The sequence below is a fragment of the Cherax quadricarinatus genome, chromosome 54 (genome assembly GCF_038502225.1).
Source record: "Cherax quadricarinatus isolate ZL_2023a chromosome 54, ASM3850222v1, whole genome shotgun sequence".
NCBI lineage: Eukaryota > Metazoa > Arthropoda > Malacostraca > Decapoda > Parastacidae > Cherax > Cherax quadricarinatus.
The window spans coordinates 20,004,988-20,020,552 of record NC_091345.1 but is presented as its reverse complement, the minus strand read 5'-3'; the positions used below and the strand labels follow the sequence as shown (position 1 = coordinate 20,020,552).

The following is a 15,565-nucleotide window of genomic DNA, read 5'->3' as shown; positions in this document are numbered from 1 at the left end:
GGTTGGTGGGAGCCACGCCTACCTCACCTCCACACTTCTGTTTACATCTTTATTGTAGAAAGTGGGAATCTTTCTCTCTTCCATTGTTGACACTTAGGGCTTGTAAACTCTCCGTTTATTTATTTTGTAACCCCCGTGCTTGTGTGAAAATATTATTTTGGCCCGTTTTTTGTGGTTAGGTGGTTTAGATGTAGTTTTCAATTGTATTTTATGATACCTTGTTCGCTAACTTATGATTTTGAAAAAAATAATGGGAACATCCTGACGAAAATGGCCGCTCTCTGCCTGAGTGTTTACATTGAAGACTTGACAATTTTATTTAAAATTGATTAAGTCTCCCTTTATGATAATATATTGTGTTATTTAGGTAGTGAATACCTCAGCCAGAAAGTCTGATGGCTTGTGATATATTTCATCACCCATGAAAGAAGCACTGCCCGAGAACACTAGTCGGAAATTAGTTAATCGAGTTTACTACTATATTTTCCCTATATGAAGCTGACGGGTTTCCTGGCTGCCCAGACTTGCTGCTGATTGACTTTGTGTGAGTGTTATTTATGAAGGTTTCATGGTTGTAAAGTTGCTATACATTAAGAGAGTGGTGAGTGTTAACACGGTCATTCACACCCCAGAATTTTGTTCCGTTCCGGATTTTTTTTTTTTTTTTTTTTTTTTTTTTTTTTTTTTTTTTAAAAGTTGTTGGGTAAATTATTTTTTTTTAGAAACTGCTATTTTAATTTTAAAATATTATACAATAAGTTTATTACACGAATATTATTTGCTTTCAATGAGTTATCGTAGATTAAATATTCAGAATTTTTCACTAAAGCTGTCAGTAATAAAGTTCCTTATGGAAAAAAATGTAACGGTAGTATGTAAAAACATTACATTACTCATTCAAGAGTGCTAAACCCATAGGGACCATTCAGGTGAATACAGTGCCGGGGTAATAGTCAGGTTTAGTCCAGTTAATGAGAGGGTGTCCCCAATTCCTTGTATCAGTAACTCCATAAAAATCAAGGCACCCTCTGTGAAAGGTTAATATAAATAAAGCTTATCTTGCTAGTAGGGGGTTATACAGCACCTGAGGACTGGGAGGTAAGTAAGCTCAGACCAAGGAATGCTCAAGATCCTCTCACTTGTATCAAGGAACCTCCCTTGAAGGGTTAACCTAGGATAGCTTGAGTCCTATAATGCTATGATTTATTTCCAATGGTGGTGCTGGTAAGTTTATTTAGGCACAAGTACACACAATTACAATTATCATACATAATGTAAATTACCTAGGATTACTCAGAAAAGTCAAAGTGACTTATTTCCATTGGGGTCCTTGTAATATCTTATATAAACCTTAAAAATTAAAACAACTAAGTAATTAAACTGTGTGAAACTTAGTTACACTAAAAGGAGATATACTAGCAATAAGGTAAACTTACTTATCTACATTAACATTAAAGAGAGGTACGGGATAAGGGAGAGTTTGGGGGCTCAAGTTCCTCAAATTCCCTCAGGCCCCCTGAATAAAAATAATAACTGCTTCAGAATAAGTCTCCTAGCTCCCCCATCAAACCAGATAGCCATCCCCCCTGTAGAGAAGTTCTGGTGCTGCCTTCAGTGGGGTTACATGTATTGTCAGCAGTGCTTGTTGCTGAGTTTAATATCAAGTTGTTTTAGAAGTGCCATTTGTCAACTAGACAGTGCAGTTAATATGTAATATTTACCTGCTTTACTATGCTTTGTACAGACATAATTAATTATAGTTCAAGCCAGTTTTCAAAATTACTTCTTCAGCAGTGGCTGTGTTACTAGGAACAGGTACATCATTGCATTCAAGTATGCCTAGTAAGATCTTGTGCATGTCTATGCAATTTGACTATGCATTTGACACTAATGTGCTTAGTTAAAATTCAGTAAGGATGTTTAACCTGTAAACGGTCCAAGCAGATCTACGTTCACATGTGTAGTGCTACAAAAGTAGATCTAAGTTTTTTTACATATTTTCAAATATAACAAAAAAAAAGTAGATCAAAGTTTTTTACACATATTCAAATGTAGAAAAACAAAAAGAGATCTACTTTTTTACATACTTTCAAATGTTGAAAAAACGTATATACATATACGTTTGGACCGTTTACGGGTTAAATTGCATACAGAGTTGTTTCCCATATAATGTCACACTAGTGACAACTGTTATTTGTAAAAACCACGATGATACAGTGCTATCATTAACTCAGCATTCATCAGCTCATAACTCATTAATTATGTTTGACTCGCTACTTTAAAGGAACCTTTTAGGAGAATCCCATAATTATGCATAGAATTTCAGGCTTACTTAAACTAGGGCTAAAACAAATTACAATACAGTAGGACCTCCGTATCTATGGATTCGGCATCCACAGTTTATGGTGGCCCAAAAATAACCCTTAATTTTGCTTAATAATTTTGGGCAAAAGTAATGATGCTGGGAGTTCTTTAAAGTTGAAGAGAAGCAGTGAAATACTTCATATCAGTGAAAAAGTGCTAATTCTAGACTTATTTTGCTTAATTTATCACTTTATCATAAGTATGTATGTAAAGGAAAAATGAATTATGTATATAGGACTCACTACTATTCACAGTTTTAGGTATCCATGGTAAGTCTCGGAACATATCCCTTGTGGATATGGGGAACTACTGTATGTACAGAGGAGGATGACAAAGTTGATCCCATGTATCAGAAATCTTCCCTATGAGGATAGACTGAGGGCCCTGAATCTGCACTCTCCAGAAAGGTATAGAATTAAGGGGGATATGATTGAGGTGTATAAATGGAAAGCAGGAATAAATAAAGGGGATGTAAATAGCATGCTGAGAATATCCAGCCAAGACAGGACTCGCAGCAATGGCTTCAAGTTGGAAAAAGTTCAGATTCAGGAAGGATATAGGAAAGCACTGGTTTGGTAATAAGAGTTGTAGATGAGTGGAACAAACTCCCGAGTACCGTCATAGATGCCAAGACGTGTAGTTTTAAAAATAGGTTGGATAAATACATGAGTGGGTGTAAGTTGGACCTGACTAGCTTGGGCTACCAGGTCTGGTGCTGTGCACCTTCCTTAAGTGAAAGTGACCTGACTAGGTGGTCGTTGTTCTAGGCCGGGGGTATGGCATGGACCTGCTTCACATGGGTCAGTAGGCCTGCTGCAGTGTTCCTTCTTTCTTATATTCTTATGTTCTTATTTTAACATTATACAGTTGAAGCCGTAGCTAATTTGAATGATGGATTAACATATAATAACACTGGCAAGTCTCCATACTCTTGTTATGAATATTTATGTACTGGTAAATAGGCATCTAAGCATTAGTTAATTGTGCTTATACCTGTGACTGGTTTCGAGAGTTTTCGTACTCTACCAGCAAGGCCTGGAGAAATGCTACTTTTGTTGAATGCCTGTTCATTCAACCAGTTTACCTGGAGTTTACCTGGAGAGAGTTCCGGGGGTCAACGCCCCCGCGGCCCGGTCTGTGACCAGGCCTCCTGGTGGATCAGAGCCTGATCAACCAGGCTGTTGCTGCTGGCTGCACGCAAACCAACGTACGAGCCACAGCCCGGCTGATCAGGAACTGACTTTAGGTGCTTGTCCAGTGCCAGCTTGAAGACTGCCAGGGGTCTGTTGGTAATCCCCCTTATGTGTGCTGGGAGGCAGTTGAACAGTCTCGGGCCCCTGACACTTATTGTATGGTCTCTTAACGTGCTAGTGACACCCCTGCTTTTCATTGGGGGGATGTTGCATCGTCTGCCAAGTCTTTTGCTTTCGTAGTGAGTGATTTTCGTGTGCAAGTTCGGTACTAGTCCCTCTAGGATTTTCCAGGTGTATATAATCATGTATCTCTCCCTCCTGCGTTCCAGGGAATACAGGTTTAGGAACCTCAGGCGCTCCCAGTAATTGAGGTGTTTTATCTCCGTTATGCACGCCGTGAAAGTTCTCTGTACATTTTCTAGGTCTGCAATTTCACCTGCCTTGAAAGGTGCTGTTAGTGTGCAGCAATATTCCAGCCTAGATAGAACAAGTGACCTGTAGAGTGTCATCATGGGCTTGGCCTCCCCAGTCTGTTACTGTTGGCAACCCACTGAGTCACACATTTATCACAGCCTGGTGGATCTGGTGCTTAGCAGAGGTAGCCATCCAGTTTTGTTTATTGAGGGTTGCACCCTAGGGATGGACCAGAAAGACTCCAGTGGAAATAAATCATTGCTTGGCTTTGTTCAGTTATCCTGGGTTAACACTTTTAGGGTTAATACAGTAATCTAAAGTATGGTGTCTACTACTGTATGGGTATCCTGGTAAATGTTTTGTGTTTATTGGTCTTGTTACTGTTGATTATATCAAGTTGGAGAAACATTGGATCACCTGAAGAATAATCCCCTTACTCAAGTGTCTAGAAGAATCTCCACCCCCTCCCCCTTCCCAAGATTGTCCACCCGCACAATCTCCACCCCCAAGGGTGTCCACCCAAAGAATCTCCACCCCAAGGGTGTCCACCTGAAGAATCTCCAACCCCGAGGGTGTCCACCCAAAGAATCTCCACCCCCGAAGGTGTCCACCCGAAGAATCTCCACCCCAAGGGTGTTCACCTGAAGAATCTTCACCCTGAGGGTGTCCACCTGAAGAATCTTCACCCTGAGGGTGTCCACCCAAAGAATCTTCACCCCTAGGGTGTCCACCCAAAGAATCTCCACCCCAAGGGTGTCCACCCGAAGAATCTCTACCCCGAGGGTGTCCACCAGAAGAATCTCCACCCCGAGGGTGTCCACTGGAAGAATCTCTACCCCCGAGAGTGTCCACCTGAAGAATCTCCACTCCTGAGGGTTTCCACCTGAAGAATCTCCACCCTTAGGATGTCCTGAAGAATCTCCACCCCCGAGGGTGTTCACTCGAAGAATCTCCTTCCCCCCACCCTGTGTCTTCACATTTTACCATTTTAATGATAACCAAGGTCTTGACCCTCAATAATTTGTTTCCTGCACATTATATGGTAACAGGAACTATAACGACACTAAAACTAAAAAGAGTTTGCTAGAAAAGTGTGGTCAGAGGTGAACTGGCCATATGGGCATTTGGGTAATGCCCAGTGGACTGCTGAGCTGGGTAAAAAGAAAAAGCTGAAAAAATGTCAGAAAAACTAGTCATGGCTGCTGCACAAAGATTGAAATGAAAAATGGAACACGCCTTAGCTCAGCAGCGAAAACACACCTCTGGCCCTTGGCAGTTAATGAGCCGACCTTATAGGTGACTGATGCCCAGGTTGGTTTTAAGACCCAGTCCACTTCTGAGTATGGTTTCAAGCTTTTAGCTGCTGGTGACCCTTGTGGGTTTACTGCTTAATTATGAATATAATAATTAATTGCTGTTGTATCCTGCTTAGAGGAAATTTTGGATTATTATTGGACTAAGTAGGTGCTAATTTGCCAAATTTATTTTGGTACAGTACTCTCAAATTTTGATCTTGAATACAGTAGAACCCCCTGTATCTGCAGATTCAGCTTCCATGGTTTCAGTTATCCGCTGTTTACCTTTGCCCGGAAATACGGAGGCGGTTGCAGTTTGCAGTTTCAGTTTTTTATTGTCCTATTTCATTCTTGTTACTGTTTGAATAAGAGTGCATAAAACATGGCCATATAAAGTTCCATTAAAGTTAATCAACAAACAAATGAATAAAAAAAATATGCTGATAACTGAATTTGGGAGCAAATGGGCACATACTGGCACTGTCAAAAGTAAGTCAGTCCTTAAGTCAGTCAGTAAGTCAGTAGGTCTGTAAATCAGTCAGTCAAGCATCAGCAAGTATGGTAGTGGAGAAGGAGGAGAAGGAATGTACTGTATTTTATTATTATTTAATGTTGTAATATCTTATTGTGCACAGTTTATCATTTAAACTTTGATAGGCATATATGTAAATGAAAAACGACTTGTTAATGGAGTTTGCTACTATCTGCGGTAGGTCTTGGAATGTATCTCTCGTTGATGCAGGGGGACTAATGTATATCTGTTGAATGCCTTCAAACTCTATACAATGATGTGTACGAATGGTATATAATACCGACAAGATGAGACTAAAACACATGTGCAACATCTGTACATAGTTCTACTGTCTTCAAGTTATGTCCTAGAATTTGTATTGATAAAGCCACTGGATGGCGAAACGTCTACAATAAAGATACCCAGATGTTGCACATGTGTCTTAGTCTCATCTATACAATGATACATCTAATGCAAATGTTCAATATAGGTTTAGGCTGTGTAAGTGGAAATTTGCCAATTTGCTAAAATAACAATTGTAGATTGTTTCCCTGCAATAACTGGGGAATATTCTGATCATATGCAAACCTTCAGTGCTGGTGTATTTTGCTCTAAGGGAAGTTCCCATTGTTTTTAAACTCTCTTCCAATATGCCAGTTTTATTAAGGAAATTGGGACATTGGTTTCTGGAAAGTAACTGAAAAAACGCCTCTTTGGACCAGGGTTTCCCAGAGCAGTCAGTATCGACCTTTCAGGGTCAATGGTTCTATTCAAGGGGTTGATAAATGACTGGGGGTTAAAAGGGGGTCAGTAAATGTCTGGTAACATGCTTTACATTGTGTATCTGTCTGACCTTCCACCCTCCCCCTTGTCTCTCTCTCATCTCTGCTGTCCCAGGAAGGATATACATACGTAACTGTACATGTGATATTCCTGTTCACGTCTTGTACTGAGTGTACTTCCTCACCTCAGACTGTTGAAGAGTCAGTACCATATGGGGATTTAAGGCAGTGTGTATGGGTCATGGCTGAGTCGGGTTAGTGGTCCCTTGTTTCAGTCGTGAATCCAGCCTGAAGCCTGCCCCTCCACTTCAGGGGGTACTTCAATCAATGGGGTACTGACCTTATTCCTCACAGTAGGCAGTGTGGCTGTGGCAGGCAGCTGATACGGTAATCTCAGGTTGTGGGGTGCCACCTCTACACATGTGTACATCAGAATGCATTCACAATACTCATGTGGTAGTGTTGGGGGGCAGGTGATAACCTGAGAAATACCTGTTGAGTCACACAACTGCCTGGTTCAGCTAATGAGATAAAATGAGAGTTCGTTCGGATTTTTAACCCGGCAGGGCTAGCCACCTAGGATAATCCAAGAAAGGCAGTGCGTCATCGAGGACTGCCTGTCTTATATCCATTGGGGGCCTCAATCTTGTCCCACAGGATGTGACTCACACCAGTCGACTAACACCTAGGTACCTACTTGCTGCTAAGTGAACAGGACAACAGGTGTAAGGAAACGTGTCGAAATGTCTCTGCCCCGCCGGGAATTGAACCCGGGCCCTCCATGTGTGAAGCGAGAGCTTTGCCAGCCAGGCCATGGGAAGACCCTTGCTTGCGGTAATCGTGGTGTGTACAACTGTATTCACCACGCAAAGTTATGTGGGGGTAGTCACTGGTCTCACCCCTGAAATGCGACTGACTCGCCCTCGGCCCAGCCTGCCCCGTTGGGCACTCAAATTGGCGGGCTGAGGATGCCTACAGCTTAATTAGTGTATGGGACGTATAATACTACAGTAAGCTAACGACTAACTTAGCTTAAATATATGTAGTACAGGTTGGACATCACTAATCTGGCACCATCGGGACCTGTAGAGTGCCAGATTAGTGATTTTGCGAGATTACAGAATGGTTAGGTTAAAATACGCTTAACCTAACAGCGGTATTTACACTTGGCAGTTTCACCCACTTTATGCCCTATTTTTGGCCCATTCCGTTGTTCCAGTCTACCAAACTCATAGCTGTATATCTATTATTCTTTCTATCCTGTCAATTGAGTACAAGAAACCACCTATTTACCTATTTCAACTACCCAATAAAGTAGTCAGAAATCGATGCTTTGGACAATTTCACACAAATTTTAAGAGATGCCAAGTTCAAAATAGGGTCCAGAATAAACAATGCAGATATTCCTAGCACTAAAATAACATTTTTCTCTCTTCATTAGTCACGTCTCCAGGCCTCTCTTATATAACGCTTGCTTTCCATTTTAAATTTTTATTCACACAAAATATAGATTTGCTGTTATGCAGACTACTGCATTATTGTAATAATTGTATAAATAATGTCAACCCATTTGTGACTGCATATTAGACGAGCCAGTTGGACATGTATTGGACAGTGACTTCATTTGTTTACTTTTGAACATCGGCAAAAATCAAATATTTCTGCTACTTTGAGCTCAGTTTCAAAGTACTTTCCATCATGACACCAGTCAAAATCATATATATTTCTGTAATATATTTTCCATTCTATCAAATGAGACCAAAAGAATGAGAATACAACCATAAAAACCACACGAAAATATGCCGCAGAGTCGCTGTTTTACACCAAAAACACTGTCACAGTTTTTTTCTCATTGTGCACTGCGTGCTGCAGGATTTTTTTATATAGTGTACACTTACCACACAGACCTATTCTCTCATATGTAGACCCAAATTTACTGGTCACAGCTTATCCGAGTGAGCTGAGCTCGTGGCGACCAACAGTGGCTTCCAAGCCACTGTTGGACAATGTACGGTGTATGTGCTTTACACAACGAGAAGTATTTCTTTTATTCACTGGAACCATGGCTAGGGCTAAAAGTGAGCAGGTTATAACACTAAATGGAAAAAAAGAAATTGGAATGACTTACGCAGCAAGTAGCACCACCAATCCGTAGCAGCAGGTTGGTGTTATGACCCCAGAAATTTGAAATTGTGCTAGCTGAAATTAGTGCCAGATTACTGATGGAACCTGATTACTGATTGCTGGATTAGTGATGGCTGACCTGTAGTAATTGTAGTGTATAATTAGCCTAGGAGTTATGAGGCTACTTCTTAGTACAGCCTCGCCTCACTTAGCGATGTACTCGTTTACAGACGACTTGGACTTGCGATAGGCTCTCTGACCACTATGCATACCAAAATAATATATATTAGAACTGATTTCCTCTATTCTGTTTATTACAATATACAGTACGCTACTGTATAAACATTAAAAAATACCAGAAATATTATAAATGGTGCAAAGGTGACATTAAAAGAATATCCAAGATGGTTGACATAAACCTACTACCACTATAGTATGCTCGTCACTTAGCGACGAATTTATTTACTGATGTGGTGTTAGGAATGGAACTCCATCATTAAGTGAGGAGAGGCTGTAATTAAGTACAGCCTCTCCTCACTTAATGACAGAGTTCCGTTCTTAAGACCACGTTGGTAAATGAATTCGTCACTAAGTGAGGAGTATACTATAATGGTAGTGGGTTTGTATCAACCATCTTTGATATTGTTTTAATGTCAACTTTGCACCATTTATAACATATCTGGTATATTTTTATATGTTTATACAGTAGTGTACTTTACAATGTAATAAATTGACAAGAGGAAATCAGCTCTAATATACATTATTTAGGTATGCATACTGGTCAGAGAGCCGATTGTAAGTCACTAAACGAGTATGTCGCTGAGTGAGGAGAGGCCGTACATACAGACTTGATACCCTTCTAGGTGTCGTGTCCCCCTTTCATACATTCCCCCACCTCGGGAGTGGGCATAAATGGTTCTGGAAAATACCAGTATTTTCCACAGTACATTCTCAACACCCACAGCGATAGGAGTGGTGCCAAAGAAGTGATTGTTGTACATTTATTATAAATTCATTATTTTAACACTCATCATGGCAGCTGCTGATACCAAGATGTGCTGACAGTACAGTGAAACCTCGGTTTTTGAATTCAATTCATTCCAGATGTTGATTCAAAAACCAAAGCAATTTTTCCCATAAAGAATAATGTAAATATAATCAATTTGCTCCAGACTGCAAATGACAATATAATAATTTATTAAAAATGTACTAACTACTACATAAAACTAAAAATGAATACTAAAAGAAACATTAATTGAAATGCTGTACAGTAAATGAAAATTTAACTGCCTCTTGCCTGTCAGAGGAGAGGTAATGGCATACTGGAAGCAGGAGGTGAAGGAGAGGAAGGGGTATGTTACTGCTTGGATGAAGAGTCACCTTCTATTAATATGTCAGGCAGCTGTCCTTCTGGTGTTGTTTCTCTTCTTTGTCTATTTTCACCACTAACACCTTTTCTGGCTTGCTTGTTCTTTCTCACTAAAAATATGTCAGACAGCTGTCCTTCTGGTGTTGTTTCTCTTCTTTGTCTATTTTCACCACTAACACCTTTTCTGGCTTGCTTGTTCTTTCTCACTAAAAATCTGTCCAGTGAGGTTTGTTTCAGGCTCTGCTTTATCACTTGTCTAAATTGAGACATTACACTGTCACTGTACATGTTAGAGAGACGGATAGCCAGTGCTTTGTCTGGATGGTATTTTTCAGCAAACTCCTGAACTTTATGCCATTTAGCATACATTTCCTTGACAAGTGCAGTGGGCAGATCATCCCTTCCCTCCCCTTCCTCTGATGACAGTTCCTCTGTAATCTGTTGCTGCTCCTTCTGAAGGTCTACAAGTTCTGTGCTGAGTTCAGTTCTGTGCTCCTCCACCAACTCCACATCATCTTCAGTCACCTGTATGCCCAAGGGTTTTCCCAGGGGACACAATATCCTCTACTGGTTCAGGCTCATCTTCAAAGCCTTCAAATCCCTGGCTACCACAAAGTCAGACCACAATTTCTTTCATGCTGACTACATGATCCTGGAAGACACATTCCCCCAGCCTTTATCTATAAGCCTAAAGCCAATGAGTATATTAAAATGGTCCTTCTGGAACTCCCTGAGGGCTAAATTTGTTTCTGAAGTGATTTCAAAGCACCTTCCAAAAAGTGCTTTGGTGTAGAGTCTCTTGAAGTTAGAAATGACCTGTTGGTCCATGGGCTGGATGAGAGGAGTGGTGTTAGTAAGCAAGAACTTCACAGTTATAAAACTGGGCTCCTCGGCTCATTGTCCAGTACGCATTCTGTGAGCATGTGACTCGAGCCGTATGCATTTTCAGTCCACAACCAAGAGAATGTATGAAAACCAGGACATTTTTTTTCTTGAATTCCTCTTTCAAAAACCGATTTGTTCGATAAGTAATGCATTCAACAACTGAGGTTCCACTGTATTCACAAGTATATTTAAAATTTGGATTCATAACTTCGTTGACCAAGGAAACAATGCCTATGTGTCCATTATAAGAAAAGACTTTGTCAGTGACATAGTATTACTCAAGTACGTACTATATATTAATGAAATTTCAAATAATAAAGAGGGGATGGGATGAACAATCTGAAACTTCATGAAGGGGTCAATGAGCTGAAATGTTTGGGGACCTCTGCCCTCGACTGTGGCATACCCAGAAATTAAAATTCCTGTGTGTGTGGCAACATTTTGAAAAAAAAAACTCACGCCTTGAAAGATTGTATTTTTATCACTCAAATAATAAGACGAAAATTCGGGGAATCTGATAAAAACTTAGGATTTTATAGTGTGTTGAAGTTGACGAGAAAATGACTGCTTGTGTTGACAGTAACAGTGTCAATGCACCAACGATATTTGTTTTAAAACAGTCCTTTTTCTTGCATGCCGAGGCATTTGTACCTGTCTTATTCGCAATTTCAGATTCGTCCTTAAGAATTTCTCTTTTGTCTGAAATCACTTTCCATTCGTTACATCTAACATAAGAACATAGGAAAGAAAGAACATTGCAGCAGGCCTATTGGCCCATGCGAGGTAGGTCCAATTCTCCTACTGGCTTAAGTCAATGCCTTAACCTAGTCTGGTCAGGTCACATTCACTTAAGGAAGGAGCACAGCATCTGACCTAGTAGCACAAGCTAGTCAGGTCAAACTCACACTTACCCATGTATTTATCTAACCTATTTTTAAAACTACACAATGTCTTAGCTTCTGTGACGGTACTCGGGAGTTTGTCCCACTCATCCACAACTCTGTTACCAAACCAGAATTTTTTTAACTTAAAGCCATTGCTGCGAGTCCTGTCTAGGCTAGATATTTTTAGCATGCCATTTGCATCCTCTTTATTCATTCCTGTTTTCCATTTGTATACACTTCAGTCATAACTCCCCTAATTCTACGCCTTTCTAGAGAGTGCAGATTCAGGGCCCTCCGTCTATCCTCATAGGGAAGATTTCTGATACATGGGATCAACTTTGTAATCCTTATTTGTATGTTTTCCAGTGAATTTATATCCATTCTGTAATGCGGTGACCAGAACTGAGCAGCATAATCTAAACGAGGCCTAACCAAAGATATATAGAGTTGAAGAACAGTCTGAGGACTTCTATTATTTATACTTCTTGATATGAAGCCAAGGATTCCGTTAGCTTTATTGCGAACACTTATACACCATTGTCTTGGTTTCAGTTTACTGCTAACCAGAACTCCTAAATCCTTTTTGCAATCAGTAAAATTAAGATCTACATTATTTAGTTTTTATGTGGAATGGTTATTTTCCTGTCCAACATTTAGAAATTTGCATTTGTCTATATTAAACTGCATCTGCCACTTCTCCGACCACTGTATCAGTTTATTCAAATCATCCTGGAGTGCTCTGATGTCCTCATTAGAATGAATTGGATGGCCTATTTTGGTGTCATCAGCAAATTTGCTTATGTTGCTATTTAATCCCTCATCTATGTCGTTTATGTAAATTGTGAAAAACAAGGGGCCCAACACTGACCCCCTGTGGAACACCACTTGTGATGTGCCCCCATTCTGATTTCTCCCCATTTATGCAAACTCTCCTGTTCCGTGTACCTTGTTTCCTCAATAGCCTCTGATGTGGAAAGCCTTACTGAAGTCCACATACACCATTTCATATTCAGTACCATGATCTACCTCCTCAAATACCTTAGTGAAAAAAGTTAGTAAATTCGCAAGACAGCAACACCCTTTTGTAAAACCGTGCTGAGATACATTAATCAATTTATGCCTTTCAAGATGGCTACGAATTGCCTCGGCAATTATTGATTCCATAAATTTTCCCACTATGGAGGTAAGGCCTATTGGTCTATAGTTCGAAGCTAGGGACCTGTCACCTTCCTTGTAAATAGGTACTGTATTACATTTTCCATTTTCCACTTGTCTGGCACTATGCCAGTTTGTAGTGATATATTAAAAAGATTAGCCAAAGGTATGCTAAGTTCCTCTTTACATTCCTTTAAAACCCTTGCAAACAGTTCATGTTTCCCTTCAGATTGCCAGCCGCCTCACATTCCTTATTGCGCTTTCCATTTTTCATATTCAAATGAGATTGTAATTTGTCACTCACCTCCCTAGGAAGTAGAACCTCATCCTTGAGAACTAAAACATCTTTCACGCCTCTTAACTCTGCTTTTAGAAGTCTATAAGGTTCCTGCAAGCTTATTGCACAAGCCATTGTGTTTTGTGTCCAAACATCTAAAAATTCCTTGAGAAAGTCATTCAGGTCTACAAAACCTCTCGTAATCACCAACCCATTTTATATATGTGTATATTAAAGGACTAGTAATAATATAACAGTACCACTTGGCTGTGTTGACTTGGTGATTAACTGGTTTCACAGATAGTTTTAAATTAAGAACTTATCAGCTGGTGGTAGTGCGAGGAGAGCCAGGGAACATGCAGGTAACTGACAACAGAGAAGTCATAGGGACGTTCAGAAATATATTTTCACCTGTCCGAGGCTGAAGAGTTGGTTATATCCTGCTCTTTAAGCAGACCCTGCCATCTTGACTTTTAAATCATCGATGGTTTTGCCATATAAGCAGTATAAATGTATTGTTATAATAACTTGAAAATCAGTCCGAACATCAGGAAATAATGTTTCAATGATGTTAAACAAAAGCAATTTAGGCTGACATGATTAAGCTAAACTATATAGTTTAATTTTTTGCAAGGTTAGGCGAGTGTGCTTAAGGTAGTTGTGGAGCTTAAATAAAGATGTGTACCACATTTGCGAGGTCTTAGTTTATAGGATAATTAGGTTTATTTGACCGATTGTGTTAAAAAGCATGATAGTTATTGTCTGTTAAATATCTGTAAGTAATTAATGTATCATTGGAGGTCAGTACTATACATAGCGAGAATATATATATGATCGGGTCCTAGTGGCCAGTAATTAGTCAGGTCGGCAGACAGTGGCCGGTAATTAGTCAGGTCGGCTGATAGTGGTCAATAATTAGTCAAGTCGGCTGATAGTGGCCAGTAATTAGTCAAGTCGGCTGATAACAGTCAAGACGCAGAGCTACGTGCGTGTACTCAGGATGCAAAAGCATCCTGAGTACACGCACGTACCTATTTTTTTGTACCAAGGGTACTTCAGTTTTGGACATACAACTATTATAAATTTGTCAGGGGGCACTTTTTATTTAGATTGGATCATAAGTTGTGTGTTATTGTTAGTCGATTTGTTGGGTGGTGATCGTTTGCTCACCACCACAAACATTTCCACCAAGTCCACTCTCAAGGTTGTTGAAAGAGCCAATTTTTTTTTCCATAATGAATGTGGTTTCTGTATTTCTCTTGTCACTGCACTAAGGGCAATAGCGAACCTTGCTCATATGGAGTTATCGGTCTTTGGGGTGGAAGTGGGTAGTGCTTGTTTTGCATAATAAAATTAGGCACAACCGCAGTGTGTGGCTAACCAGTTTTATCTGATAAAATTGCATTGTGATAACTAAACTTGCATATGTAACCTCACAAGAGCAAGATCTATCTTGTGGAATCCCATCTTTGATATAAAAAAAAGTGGCACTCCCAACCTCTTTTAAATCATTCCATTGGTCAGCCACTGTGATGTCTTGTTATACTTGCTACAGGTACTAAAATCTTTATTCATTCATGTCCTTTAAACTCTTTGATTTTTTTTTACTTTGCCATTTTTTTTTGAAGGTGTGACCGCCAGGCAACTGCTTCACATTTTAATTTTGGTCCAATATAAGTTCTAACAATCTCTCTATCATTTCTCCATCCATATGTTTGGAAGCTATTTTATAATTCGCAAATATAAAGTCATTTTTTTTCATTCTTGTACACATGATCTGGTAAAGTTTTGTTAATAACCGCGCGCGCGTGTGTGTGTGTGTGTGTGTGTGTGTGTGTGTGTGTGTGTGTGTGTGTGTGTGTGTGTGTGTGTGTGTGTGTGTGTGTGTGTGTGTGTGTGTACTTACCTAGTTGTACTCACCTAGTTGAGGTTGCGGGGGTCGAGGCTCCGCCTCTTCACTGATCGCTACTAGGTCACTCTCCCTGAACCGTGAGCTTTATCATACCTCTGCTTAAAGCTATGTATGGATCCTGCCTCCACTACATCGCTTCCCAAACTATTCCACTTACTGACTACTCTGTGGCTGAAGAAATACTTCCTAACATCCCTGTGATTCATCTGTGTCTTCAACTTCCAACTGTGTCCCCTTGTTACTGTGTCCAATCTCTGGAACATCCTGTCTTTGTCCACCTTGTCAATTCCTCTCAGTATTTTGTATGTCGTTATCATGTCCCCCCTATCTCTCCTGTCCTCCAGTGTCGTCAGGTTGATTTCCCTCTCCTCGTAGGACATACCTCTTAGCTCTGGGACTA

The 15,565-nt window shown here is 40.1% G+C and overlaps 1 protein-coding gene across 2 annotated transcripts in view; it reads left to right on the top strand.

Annotated features, from left to right (window-relative positions):
• The first annotated feature begins 249 nt into the window (after positions 1 to 249).
• The window catches only part of Mrtf (Myocardin-related transcription factor), a 332,782-nt gene continuing 317,466 nt past the window's right edge, over positions 250 to 15,565 (top strand). For both annotated transcript variants that reach the window (XM_070096707.1, XM_070096705.1), the window contains exon 1: positions 250 to 544. The gene's annotated coding sequence lies outside the window, so the exon portion shown is untranslated. The remainder of the gene's footprint in view (positions 545 to 15,565) is intronic.